Below are 13,071 nucleotides of genomic sequence, written 5' to 3' on the forward strand. Positions count from 1 at the left end.
AAGCTGGCATTTCCAACTACTGTTTCTGATTCAGGCTTTGCTTTGTGTTCTTAAAATCAGGTCCAGGTAAACGTCAGGAAACTTGATTTGTGGCCAAATATCAATATCCATAGACCTGGAAGCAGTTTGGATCTCCGTCGAGTCCAAATATTTCAGATCTAAGTAGATATTAGTACGTTTTCCCCCTGTTTTCGCTGCTCCTCACAGAGCAGACTTCTGGGATTTCATGCCAAGGCCATCTCTGCATTCATATATCGATCAACCAATAGGCGAACAGTTCAACCCAGGACACACTTAGGACCGCCCCCTCATTTGAATAACATTTCTTGCTGTATTTCATGCTGACAGGTTCTGCAGCATGAAATAAATAAATGTGAGAGCATAGCACTTTATTTATTGATTGACATTTACTTCTATTTATATATTTATTTTTGTATTTATTTCTACTTTTATTTATTTCTATTATATTTTGAGTGTTATTCTTTATATTTGTATATATTTTTACTTTTATTTATTTATGTATATATTTTTTTATTTTTTTATTTATTTCCATTTATTTATATTTTTTGTATTTAATTTTTGAGTCTTATTTTTTATATTTCTATTTATTTTTACTTGTATTTATTTTTGTATTTATTTCCATTTTATTTATTTTATTTATTATTTTATTTAATTTTTGAATTTAATTAAAAAAAAATTTTATTCTTGTTTTTATTTTTACTTTTATTTATGTATTTATTTATTTTTAATTTTGGCAGGTTTGGTCCTCCATACACTGCAGCTCTCACTGACTTAACTTAGTGCTTTGTGCTGCTGCTAAAGCGTCCAGACATGGAGCACTTTTTTGACATTTTAAATCAGTGACACAGCTTCTTCACCGGTGCTCAGCGACTCTCTGTTTGGTGGAGATACAAAAGGAGATGCATCCCAGCCGTCAGGTGATGGAGCTGGAGCGCTCCTGTAATACCGGATGGAGTTTAAAGTCGGGATCAGTGCATGAGGTATTACTGTTGTTTGATGTGATACTGGAAACTCTGGCTGGATTTTCTGAAACCAGTGGACAAACTAAAATAGAGGCAGAGCTGCTGTTGCAACACATACAAACAAAAAAGTTTGTTTTCATTCTTGTTACATTTTCCAAACTGTTTGAAAGCAGTGATTGTGTTACAGTCTGTATATCATTGATCCAAACGCTGAAAGCCACATATGCAACTTTCAGGGATGATTCAGGAGGTGACTTTTCCGACATGCTCAGACTGACAGAGGAAATGATGGAAAAGCCCGAGACAAATAAATGGGCTGTTGTTGCTTCATGTCAGCGTAAGCTGCCTTCAGAGTTTCACGAGTACGTTGTCACCTCAACACCGGGAAAAAATTGGGCCATCAAGAGCAACGAGGATTTAAGGAAGTAATGTACATGCAGCTGTCACTGCCGCCTGCAGTTGGTATATTATTGTTCTCACTGCTGTGCCTACATGAGAGACACTCTATTTATTACTCTTCGAGAGACTGCAGTTACCAGACACTGTGTGTCTAGATATTAATTTGTGCACTCTACTGGTCATCGTGTGCCCAGACCCTACATTTTAGTACTATTTTAGCATCTTATCTTATTTTATTTTATTTTACTTAGCAATGAATTGCGTGTAATTATTGCTCAGTAGTATTTTTTTTTCCTTTTTCTTTTTTTAAATATATATATGTATATATGTGTATATGTATGTATGTATGTATGTATTTATGTGTGTGTATGTATGTATATATATATATATATAAGGTTCTGATTAGAGAAATAACAAATGTCATGCTTTCTGTTTAACACTATGAATTTTGTCTTAATCTTTAAGAGCATGTGTACATGTGTTTATGTGTTGTCAACTTAACTCAATAAACAGTTGTTCACAAAAAAAGTAATATTTATTGTGTGCATGTTATATGTTTGTACAGTAACTTCATGTCTTATTGTGTTTTTTGTGCTTCTCGCTGCAACCCAGTTTGCCCACTGGGACACTGATAAAATTGAACTTGAACTTGAGAGCCCTGTGCAGCTGTATTGTTGACAGACAGATGACAGAGTTAAACTGCAAGTTTGAAGAGGACACATATGCAATGGCGGAGCTAGACTTTTATCCTTGGGGGGGCCAGAGGGTGGCCAAGGCTATTTCAGGGGGTCCACAGACTATGACAATGAACATGTTTCTCAAACAATCAATAGCAATCAGAGTCTCTAAATGTTGAAATATGTTTAAGTACATATTAAGCACAGAAAATGAGATTTGTGTATGTCATTAGCAGTTAGTAACTTAAAACCCTCACAGAGCTACAAATTTTAATTACTATTTACTTGTTTAAATGTAAAAAAAAAAGGAAGAGAAAAAAAACAAGTGAGTGCCTTTTCTTCTATTTAAATTTAATCCAGTTTTCACATGAAAATACATAAACTCAAAGAATTTTATGCCATCAGCTTTAAAGTTTTCAAAAGCCTCAGCTGTTTGAATTAAATGAATCCCAAATAATCAGACATTAGAGAAATTGACAATTAATATCTAAACATTACAGTGACAGTACACTTCTGAAATGTGTGAGTAGTTTTATGTTGTAGGTGAGCTTTCATGTGAATATAACAACCATTTACATTTCTAATGATCCTGTCATGATTTCTTAAACTGTACCAAAATAATTCCTGACCTCCAAACCCATTCCTGAGAGTCCTGAGGTCACAACAATTTAAGTGGGTTTTACCTTCGAATGAAGAAGAAAGTCCTTTCATGAACAGAGGATAGTTCAGACACATATCAGTCCATTCAAACATCCAGCAGGTACGTACAGGGCAGTTCATCCAGGTGAGCCTCCCTACACTCCCATCCAAGGTTACCTCTACCTTTTCATTATCAGTGTGATTCTAAGAGAAAGAAACAGAGAAGAGGACAGAGACACATTCAGTTAGACATTAGATTTTCAAATAAGATCATTTTTAACTGTTTAGAATGAAAAATATCACATAAAATGTAAATGTCCATATACACAGTTATTAAAAAATAAAAATGACAACATGTATGTACTTGCATCCTGCAGAATTTCCACCAAATTCAGTTACTTACCAAGTACGTCTTTAAAAATGCAAAATCTTCTTCCTCCAAAGACAGATGACAGTCCTCATAGAAAAGACCCTGATGGCTCGGTTCTGGGAGATAGTAGACAAAGATAAAAAACACATAGTTTTACAAGGATACTTTGTTTATCTAATACACTTCAGAACCTTTCCACATTTTTAATTCCAAGGGATTACAGGAATTAGACAAGAAGATGACATATAAATAAAGGTGAGAGGGAGAAAAAGCATGAGGCTGAGTGGAAATGGATGGAGAGGAAATGTGAAAAAGCAGCACAGGCTGAGATGACAGGAGAAATAGAGAACGATGCAGGCTATGAGAGGAAATGTGGAGATTTAAGCAGAAAGAGAGAAAAAAGTAAAAGACAAGAGTAAATAGCATAAATCAATGATAAGGAAAAGAGTAGAATAAATGATGATCAGTAAATAATGGGAAAAGAGGAGGATCTGCTCACCTCTGTGTGATGTTAAAGCTCAGCCAGCAGCAGGCAGGTGAGACAGGTGAGGAGGACACCAGACTCAGGTTTTTATCCCATGTTTCATCCGCACCTCTCTGATGGACCAGTAAATAACCATAAAACACACACCTTAGACATGATGCTAGAACAAGAAGTAAATTATTTCTCTGTATTTCAAATTCAATACTTATTTCGGCGTTCATTCAGAGGATAAATGTAGGGTTAAATCTATAACTATAGCAGCTCCAATCCTCTCTGGTTATCAGAGTAAAGTGCTGGTGGAGTCTCACTAAAAAGTATGACAACAGATAGAACACCTGTATGGATTTAGCCCCCTTTTAAAGCTTTATTTTATCGTTAAATTGAATCAATAACTACCTTTCATCACAGCGTGGTCACTAACGTTAACTTAACGGTACTCACCAGACTCTTCCTGCCGCGGTAAAGCGTCCTCCTGACGGTACTTTTCACTCCGTGGAGCCCGGGCTGTTCACCGGGCCACGGCAAGTTTCTCCCCCGCAGCTGCGACTTCTCGCTGGGGTCCAGCTGTGGCGGTGTCCGCTACAACGATGTGAAAGGCACAACCAGCTTTTGGCTGACGGGTGAAAATCTCCGATAAACTGACTCTAGCTGTCCTCCGGAAAGCCTGCTGATCTGCCCGCCGGCTGGAACTCCTGTACCCCACACCTGTGATACCTGGCGCGGCTTCACCGGGGCGGAGTCCGCTGCATCCGGGTGGGAGACATCGCGAGCTGCAGGTCGATAACCGGTTGAATCTCCTTGACACTGACTGCTACTTAGATTTTACATCTTAAAACTAGACGCTGAAAGAAAAAAAATCGCTAAATGGTGCGCAGACTGTTGAAAAAGGCCGTCGATTACCGGTAAAATACCCGCTTCCACAGCTCACAGACTCTCCGGTGAAGGAAAAGACGACATGGGGTGAAAAAGTCAGACAGTTTGGCTCAAACAGCCTCCCGCTGCTCTCCACTTGACTTCTAAATCTACACATGAAGTAATTCACGAGAAAAGTCCATTCTTTCGCTCAGAAGAATTCAAGTTTGGCGGGCATCAGCCGAGATTTGTTCAGCAGTGCCGTTATTTTCCCTCGCATCCTCTTCTTCTGTGGCGATTCTTCTTCTTAGTAAAGTGTATTACAACTCTTTCTGGTACACAGCGCCAACTACTGTACAGCAGGGACTTAGCAGTCAATAGGTATCACCGATCTCAAAATGTAGCTGGCTCCTTTTGACGTGCGGTGCCATGACATGTCAATCATCTGGGGTGGCACCTGGGGGGTCCAATCAGATTTCAGGGGGGTCCAGTGCCACCCAGGCCCACCCTCTATGGGGTCATGAGAGTATCCTCCGCACTAGCTCCTGTATCTGACTCTTTTGGCGAGAAAGACTTTTGAAAGGGTCCGTATGGGGTAAAAATCCCTGATGCTGAGCATGCAGTATTTATCCAGCATATCAGACAGAAAATGGATCAGGAGAACTTTGCCACGTTAATGTAAGTGCTGGACAGCTGTCCCGCTGACATTTTTCCCAACATGAATAGTCTGTTAAGGGCCGTCATAACTCTGCCTTCAACATCCTGCAGCGTGGAGAGACTTTTCTCTCCACAAGCAGGATCCAAACACTCCTGAGATCATCCATGTTGACTGGGCACCTAAGCTACTTGACACTTTTGTCTTTTGAAAGAGAGCTTATTGACAGATCGGACTATGATGACATAATCAACTCAAAGCCCAGGAGACTCCGCCTTGTGTAGCAGCTCTGGTAAGACTGTGTTTTCTTATGCTGGCCCACTGTGGCCTGGATGCTGTTTCTAAAAGCCTTTAAGTGAAAGGATGTTCTGAATATTAATTATTTAATACTTGTGATTTATCAATATCAACCAGACCCGGTGGCATGGGCGGGCAGTGGGGGGCCATGCCCGCCCACTGAGTCAGCCGTGCCTGCCCTGGGACTTGAAGCTGTCCATATTTGGGTTTGTTTGTTTTTTTTTCATCAGAGTTGCCATCTTATATTGTTCCTGTCTCAATTTGTCGATCCTACAATTCAACCAATCCAACCAACGAATGAAGGCAACATGCTAGCCAATTACTAATAAAGGGGGGCGGGTCACTGAGTTATACTGAGTCATACGTTCATGGCGTTCACCGTCGCTACTGAGCAGTGAGCTGAACATGGATATCCACAATTATTTCAAAAAAATACAAAAGTACCGAGTACAAGCGATGACACGGACGGGAGCGAGCAGGAAGCAGCGCCATACAGCTTCACTTCTACTGGAAACATAAACACTGAAGTCTACAGCCATACTGGAGTAAACATTCATGCTAGGAGGGTTAGCTACGGCAGCGAGGGAGCGCAAGGAGCACCGCCAAGCCACTCTACTAAAAGTGGTTAAACCTTTGTCCCCACCCTCCAAAATGATTTCTCAGTGCTGTAGAAGTGGCCTCAATGCCACTGTCCAGCCTGAAGCAAATAAAATTTAGGTTGAAAAGGTGTGCCCCCCCAAAAATGAAATGCCCCCCTCTAATTTGTTACTGCAGCCGGGTCTGTCTCTGGGCCGTCCCAGAAGATATGAGTATGGTCGCCAACCATACCACAGTTCCTCCAGCATTTATGACTGGGATCGCTTTTGGAGACATAAGTTGTCAACGGTGTTCTGAAGAACCTCACTTTGACCTTCCAGTCGAAGTCTTTCCAGAGTTGGCTTCCAACACCTTTATGACATTTATGACAACAAATGTTTTCCCAGGATTCATCATCTATTATTGTATTTAGTTCCAGATCCCATTGCTGTTTGATGTGGAATGTGTTCTCTGATATGTCCAACATTAGCATCTTGTATATATAAGAGAGATGTTTTTTTGTTGAGGAGTGGTTTTCAAACATGTATGAAGTGTTTTTCTATGGTTGTGGGTTCTTTCCTAATATTTTCCCAATCAACATTCTTCAGAACATAGTGTCTAATTTGTAAAAACCCATATAAATCTGTTGACGGTAATTGAAACTCCTTCCTTAGTTGTGAGAAAGATTGAAATATATTCCCATTAAGAAGCTGGTTTATTATAATCAATCCATTCTCTGCCCACCTTTCATTAGCCCCGTCAGACATGGCTGGTAAAAATTCTACATTCCCAACTATGGGCATGACCCTAGACAGGGCTACAGCTCCTTTAAATTGTTTTTGGATTAAAGTCCAAACCTTTAGAGTGTTTGATCCAGAAATTGTCAATTTTGATTAGGGCCCGAGCACAGAGGGTGCAAGGACCCTATTGAAATTGGTCTGGTTCGTCATTATTAGGGCCCGATCACCAAGGGTGCAAGGACCCTATTGAAATTGGTCTGGTTCGTTGTTAAAAGGTGCCAGAGCACAGAGGGTGCGAGGACCCTATTGAAATTGGTCGGGTTCGTCATCGTTAGGGCCAGAGCACCGAGGGTGTGAGGACCCTATTGAAATTGGTCGGGTTCGTCATTATTAGGGCCAGAGCACAGAGGGTGTGAGGACCCTATTGAAATTGGTAGGGTTCGTCATTGTTAGGGCCCGAGCACCGAGGGTGCGAGGACCCTATTGAAATTGGTTGGGTTCATCATTGTTAGGGCCAGAGAACCAAGGGTGTGAGGACCCTATTGAAACTAGTCGGGTTCGTCATTGTTAGGGCTAGAGCACAGAGGGTGCGAGGACCCTATTGAAATTAGTCTGGTTCATCATTATTAGGGCCCGAGCACCGAGGGTGTGAGGACTTAATTGTTTTTGCTTGAGACGTGTTATTTTCTGTCATCACGTGGACTTTTGAGGCCCTTAACATATTCAAAACCACAAGAAACTTGGCAGGTGCATCCGGTCTTGCGAAAATTTTGATATTTTTGAGGTCTTTAACACAAGCATTCAGAATTGTATCAATAGCGCCCCCTAACAGTTTTCAAAGTTAAAGCTCCCTCCTTTGACTTTGTTGTAGATTTATGAAATTTTGTGTGCAGGTACGGCTTAGGCAGAGCTACAAAAAAGCCTTTTGTGTCTAAACTCTATCTCCAACAAGAATTCCACCATTTTGAATAAATTAGCGAAACTTGGGGTATTTTTGTATTTCAGAGGTCATATCTAGATTAACTCCTCTGAGGGATTTTATTCGATCAACTTGTACTTCAACTCAGAGGTAGATGAGACATAGATGATGAAAAGTTATAGGAGTTTCTCATTAGTCGAAAGGCGTGGCCGTGGCGAGCCCTAAAATTAACATATTTTTTGAAAAACAGGAAGTTGTTCATAACTCAGCCATGCATTGTCCAATCTGACTCAAACTTCCCGTATTTATGGACGGTCCATGTCTGCATACATTCATATGGTTATATTTTTTTCTGTCATAGCCCCACCTAGTGGTGACAGGGAGTATCAAGGCTGACATCAGAAGCTGCTGTTTAAAATCCTTTAAAGATATTTACATGAAATTTGTGTCAGGACAACCTAGAGAAGTGGATTTATGTCTATACACTTTTCCTCAGAGGGCGTGGCCTCTACGGAGCGATATACAAAAAAGTTGCCTTTTTGTCTCACCATCAATTTTTAAACAGCCATAACTCTGGCATACATTCTTGTATCTGAGAGACATTTCATGTGCTTGATAACAGTCCCACCCAGACACATTCATATTTGAAATTTAAAACAAAATGTGCAGCGCCACCCTCTGGCAACAGAAAGTCACTGCACCCAAATTTTGCTTTATGATACCAACATGGTTGGTCAAATCATGCTGGAAGTTGCTCAAGCAGTATCTAGGGAGTTCACCTTAAACATAAGTGATGGTCAAAGATCTACGTGAAAAGGCATGGCCATGCAAATTTTTTGTTCGCCATGCAACAGGAAGTAGATGTTTCAAATGGTTATAAGACATTTAGAGCAATGAAACTTGATTAAAAAAATCTCATTGGCATTCTGAGATTGATATTCATTTTGTAGGTGGGTGTGGCCTATTGGCTAAATGGCACCCCCTTCAACTTTTCAAAAACTCTGCCACTCCCAGCAGGCTCAATGTAGGATTTTGAACATTGGTGGGCAGATGTGTCATGTCAGGATGCACAAAAATGTCTCTTGGACCCATGTCGTAAATCAAACAGGAAGTGAGCCATTTTGATTTTTAGAACGAGGCATATTATAGGGGTCGTATTTGAACTAACTAGTCCGAGGGTGTTTATCCAAATAACTTGATCTTTGGTGTAGAGCAAGAAAGGACGTCTTTGGTCAAAAGTTATTCGGGGTTTTCTCATTAGTCAAAAGGTGGGGCCATGGCCCTCAAATTTAAATGCTTCATAATGTGATTAAAGTGGCTGGTGCTCACTAACAAATTTCTATTACAAGATTGGCCAAATCCTGCTGAAATTACACCAGGCACATCCCCCAATGTTGACCTTACTCTAATTTGAAGGTCAAGAGTCCTTACCTAAAACGATGTGGCCATGACCATTTTTCATTTGCCATGTAACAGGAAGTAGAATTATCTGATGCTTACAAACCTTGCAAAGCAATGAAACTTGGCACAAAAGTACTCAGTAGTGAAATAAGATGATTTATAGGATGATTGTTGGAAGGAGTGGCTTTTTGGCTCAGTCGTGCCCCCTGCAATATTCCAGATTTATTTATTTTTTTAAAGATATACAAAAAAGCCTCTTTGACCCATGTCATATGTCATTTTGATTTCTGTGGTTTAAAAGCAGCATGTTGCAGAGGTCACATTTTTCAAAATTCCTCTTGGGGCAATCATCCAAACACTTTCATGTCAAGTGTTTAGAAAGAAGACATGTCATAGTTGAAAATTTCCTTGGAACTTTTTCGTTACTCAAAGGATGTGGCTGTGGCCATTTTTTCTTCGCCATGAACAGGATGTAGAATTATCCATGGCTTAGAAAAATTGCAGAGCCCTGAAACCTGGCAAAAAAGGCACAGTGAGAATCTGAGATGACCTCTCTTTGTGTTGTAGGTGGGTGTGGCTTTTTGCCACAGTGGCCCCCCTTACAATGTTTCAAAAATCAGCCCTGGCAGCACATATTACCCAGGCATTTACAAATTCTTGAACTTATCCACCATCTCAGGACCCACAAAAGTCTCTTAGGCCCACATTGTAAAACCAAAACTTAGTTTTTTCATGTATTTTTTCTTGTTGAAAGTTTCAAAGCTCTCTTTTCTCTTAATAGAACCAGTCCTGGTGTGTGCAGATGTGCTGCTCTAGGCAAGAGGCATTTTGCCACCCCTCGGTTTGCAGCTGGAGGTAACAAGAAACAATACTTCAACCCTGACATCATGGAAAATATAACTGTTCTGTTCTGGATGATCAGAGAAAGACAAAAATTCACGAAATGCATCAAAATGCACAGTGCCTCGAGCACAAATGACGCCTTTACATGAACCGCTGGAAATCAGCTGGAGAAGTATGTGTAATCAGTTGTTTACGGCGTCTTTTTTCCTCACTCTTTCTGAGTGGCAGCTGTCAATCCAGCACCATGGACAGCATCACATCACACAGGCTCATTCTTGCAATAGTCCCTATCTTCAGGCTGGCAGGCAGCAGTTTCAGGACCGCAGGTTCAGGACCCTAGAACTAGGACCCGTGGTTTGTCACAACAGTGCCACCAGCAAAGTCAATGAGCATTACAAGTAAGTTGCTTGCGTTAACATGACTTTCATTGGCAGGAATTTAAAGTTAACTTGAAGTACTTTTTCATGATGTGTGTGTGTGTGTGTTTTTTATTTTATTTTATAGAACTGTTTTATTCATGATAAGCCATTGTTTCCCCAAAGTCTTTGATTCCCCATTAAATTAACAAACTCTTTTTCCAAATGTACGTTTGAACACGAAAACAAGAGAACAAACAGAACATTTAGAGCAGAACCAGGGGAGAAGTGGGTACAGGACTTGCCGAAGGCTTCAGGGACACCTGAGGGAGAAATGCAAGGAAATATAGATATAATATTTAGGGTAATGTTAGCTAGTTTCTAATGACCTGTGTAACATTATTGATAACATTATTGATAAGACGACATTAGTCCCCTTACTATCAATAATATTGTTTTATCAATAATGTTACACAATCCCAATCTGCATCATCTTGTTCAATTGGCTTGGATGAAATTTATATCTTATTTTAAATGGATCAAACTTAGCTCATCAAATACTTATGTTCAGTCTACCGCCCATCGCTGTTGTTAATGGTAGCAGTAGCTAGTAATCTGTATTCAAACAAATGCTCATCAACAACACGCATGTGCTCAAGCAGGGTCCTATTTCTGCGGTCCTGAATCTGCTGCCTGTGAGCCTTCTCCACCCCCTTCTCCATTCTTGAGCTAAAACATCAACAATGTCACTTTTCACAACACAAATGCTCATTTTACATCAGGTCTGAAGTAACTCTGCATGCCTACAGGTGCAATGTGGTTTTGTTTGCCGTGCTGCAGCACGCTGCCCAGGCTTGCTAACAGCCCACCATTCCCAAATACCGGCAATTGCAACACACCTTGAAGTGCCTGAGGGTGCGAGGGCCTGTTCAGTGCTGCTTGCAGCCCAAGTTTTTTTCTGAGATTTCAAACTCAGAAATGGAAGTGCAGACAGAGGTGGCATTGAATTTTGTTCAGTAGAGACCCATCCATTCTCCAAGTCCTCAGTAACCCATGCCACCACTGCCCACAGCTGGGCTGCCCAGTAATAACATTTAAGGTTAGGTAGCCCTAGACCTCCTTTCTCTTTTGCTAGCATCAGTACTTTCAGCAGTATTCTTGGTCTTCTGTTTTGCAAGATGAATTTTGATATTAGTTTATCTAGTAGTTTAAATATGGACTGTGGTACTGACACAGGAGGGGACTGAAATAAAAATAGTAGTCGTGGTAGAATATTCATTCTTACCGATTCTATTCTACCAAAGAATGACAAGGGGAGTATGTCCTATATATTTAGGTCCTTTTTAATGTCTTTCATCAATTTGTCATATCTTGTTTGTATTGACTTTATAGCCTGACACTATACTGTATTCATAAAGACTATGAAGGAGGGCAGGGACAAAGGTAAAAGGATTTTCCATAAAAATAAAAATATCATCTGCAAGGAGTGCCAGTTTGTGTTGATCATTTCTTCATCACGTACTCCCTGTATGAGGGGGTTGGATCTGATCAGTTCAGCTAAGGGTTCAATGCTTAATGCAAACAAGGAAGGATGCAAAGCATCCCCTTGGGGTGTACCACATCCAAGATGGAAAAAATCTGAGCAATGGCCATGAACTCTGACTCTGGATCTGGGAATTTTATAAAACATCTTAATCCAATGAAGAAAAGTGTTGTTGAAACCCACACAGCTGAGAGTTCTTTCTACAAAGGCCCAATCAACCCTGTCAAACGCCTTCTCAGCGTCTAAACTGAGAAGCATTGACGGGGTTTTCCTTCTAACTGCAGCTGATTGTAGATTCAGGGCTTTTCTTACATCGTCACTTCCTTATTAATCAAACCGGTCTGATCTGGTTTTACAGGTTTTCTCGTGTATTTTTGTATTATATTGGCTACTATAGAAGTCAGAATTTTATAATCTACACAGAGGAGACTGATTGGCCGGTAGGATGCACATAGAATTGGGTCTTTATTTTCTTTGTGAAAGACAGTTATCACTGCATCTGACCATGGCTCTGGGCATTTCCTTCTTTTAGGGCATAGTTATAGACTCCACATAAAACTGCAGTCATCTGGTTTACAAAGGTTTGATAATATTCTCCAGGGAAACCATCTACCCCTGGGGATTGATTATTTTTAGGTTTGAGAAAGTTTTCTTTGATTTCTTCTTCTGTAAGAGGACATGTCTTTATATCTGCCTCATCAACTTGTTTAGTTTCATTGAATTATGGAAGGATTCAATCCTTTCTTTTTATGTGGCTGCTTTTCCTCTGTGTACAGTTTTTTATAATACGTAGCAAATGTCTCTGCAGTATCTTTGGGTCAGCACCTTATTAGTATTTAAACATTTTTTTTTGTGTATTACTCTGTTAGACTGAGCTTTGCACAGCTGCAAAGCCATCAGGCGGCTTGCTCTATTCCCAAACTCCTCGTACTTCCTGTCTGTAAATGGCAGTGCTCCCTCTGCTGTAAACAACAGGCTGTCAAGTTTCTCTCTATTCTCCTTCGATAACAGCAGGCCTGACTGTTTCTCCATGTTGATACTCTGTAGTTTCTTCATTTCACTCCCCAGCTCTTTTTACTGAGCTGGTCTCTGTTTTTTAACTCTGGAAGAAATAGTAATAATGTTAGCCCTCATCACGGCTTTAGCCCCCTCCCAAAGAGTAGAGAGGGAGACTGTGTCATTATCACTGTGTGTGAGATAATCTGTTAAGTTTTTATGGACTTCTTGTTGGATATTTTCATCATTTAATAATGAAACATTTGATCTCCAAAACTGAAACTGTTTATTTGATCCTGTTCTGGTCTGATTCAGTGATTGGTTCTATAATGCACTCACTA

General features: G+C 40.3%; 1 long non-coding RNA gene across 1 annotated transcript; it reads right to left on the bottom strand.

Moving 5' to 3' along the window:
• Window positions 1–2,460: 2,460 nt before the first annotated feature.
• LOC121504445 lies at window positions 2,461–4,065 on the bottom strand. The gene is made up of 4 exons (XR_005991462.1): window positions 3,994–4,065; window positions 3,568–3,665; window positions 3,102–3,184; window positions 2,461–2,902 (listed from the first exon to the last, which is right to left on the bottom strand). It is a non-coding gene; the product is annotated as an uncharacterized LOC121504445 (long non-coding RNA).
• Window positions 4,066–13,071: the final 9,006 nt, after the last annotated feature.

The sequence above is a fragment of the Cheilinus undulatus genome, linkage group 22, assembly GCF_018320785.1.
Source record: "Cheilinus undulatus linkage group 22, ASM1832078v1, whole genome shotgun sequence".
Classification (NCBI taxonomy): domain Eukaryota; kingdom Metazoa; phylum Chordata; class Actinopteri; order Labriformes; family Labridae; genus Cheilinus; species Cheilinus undulatus.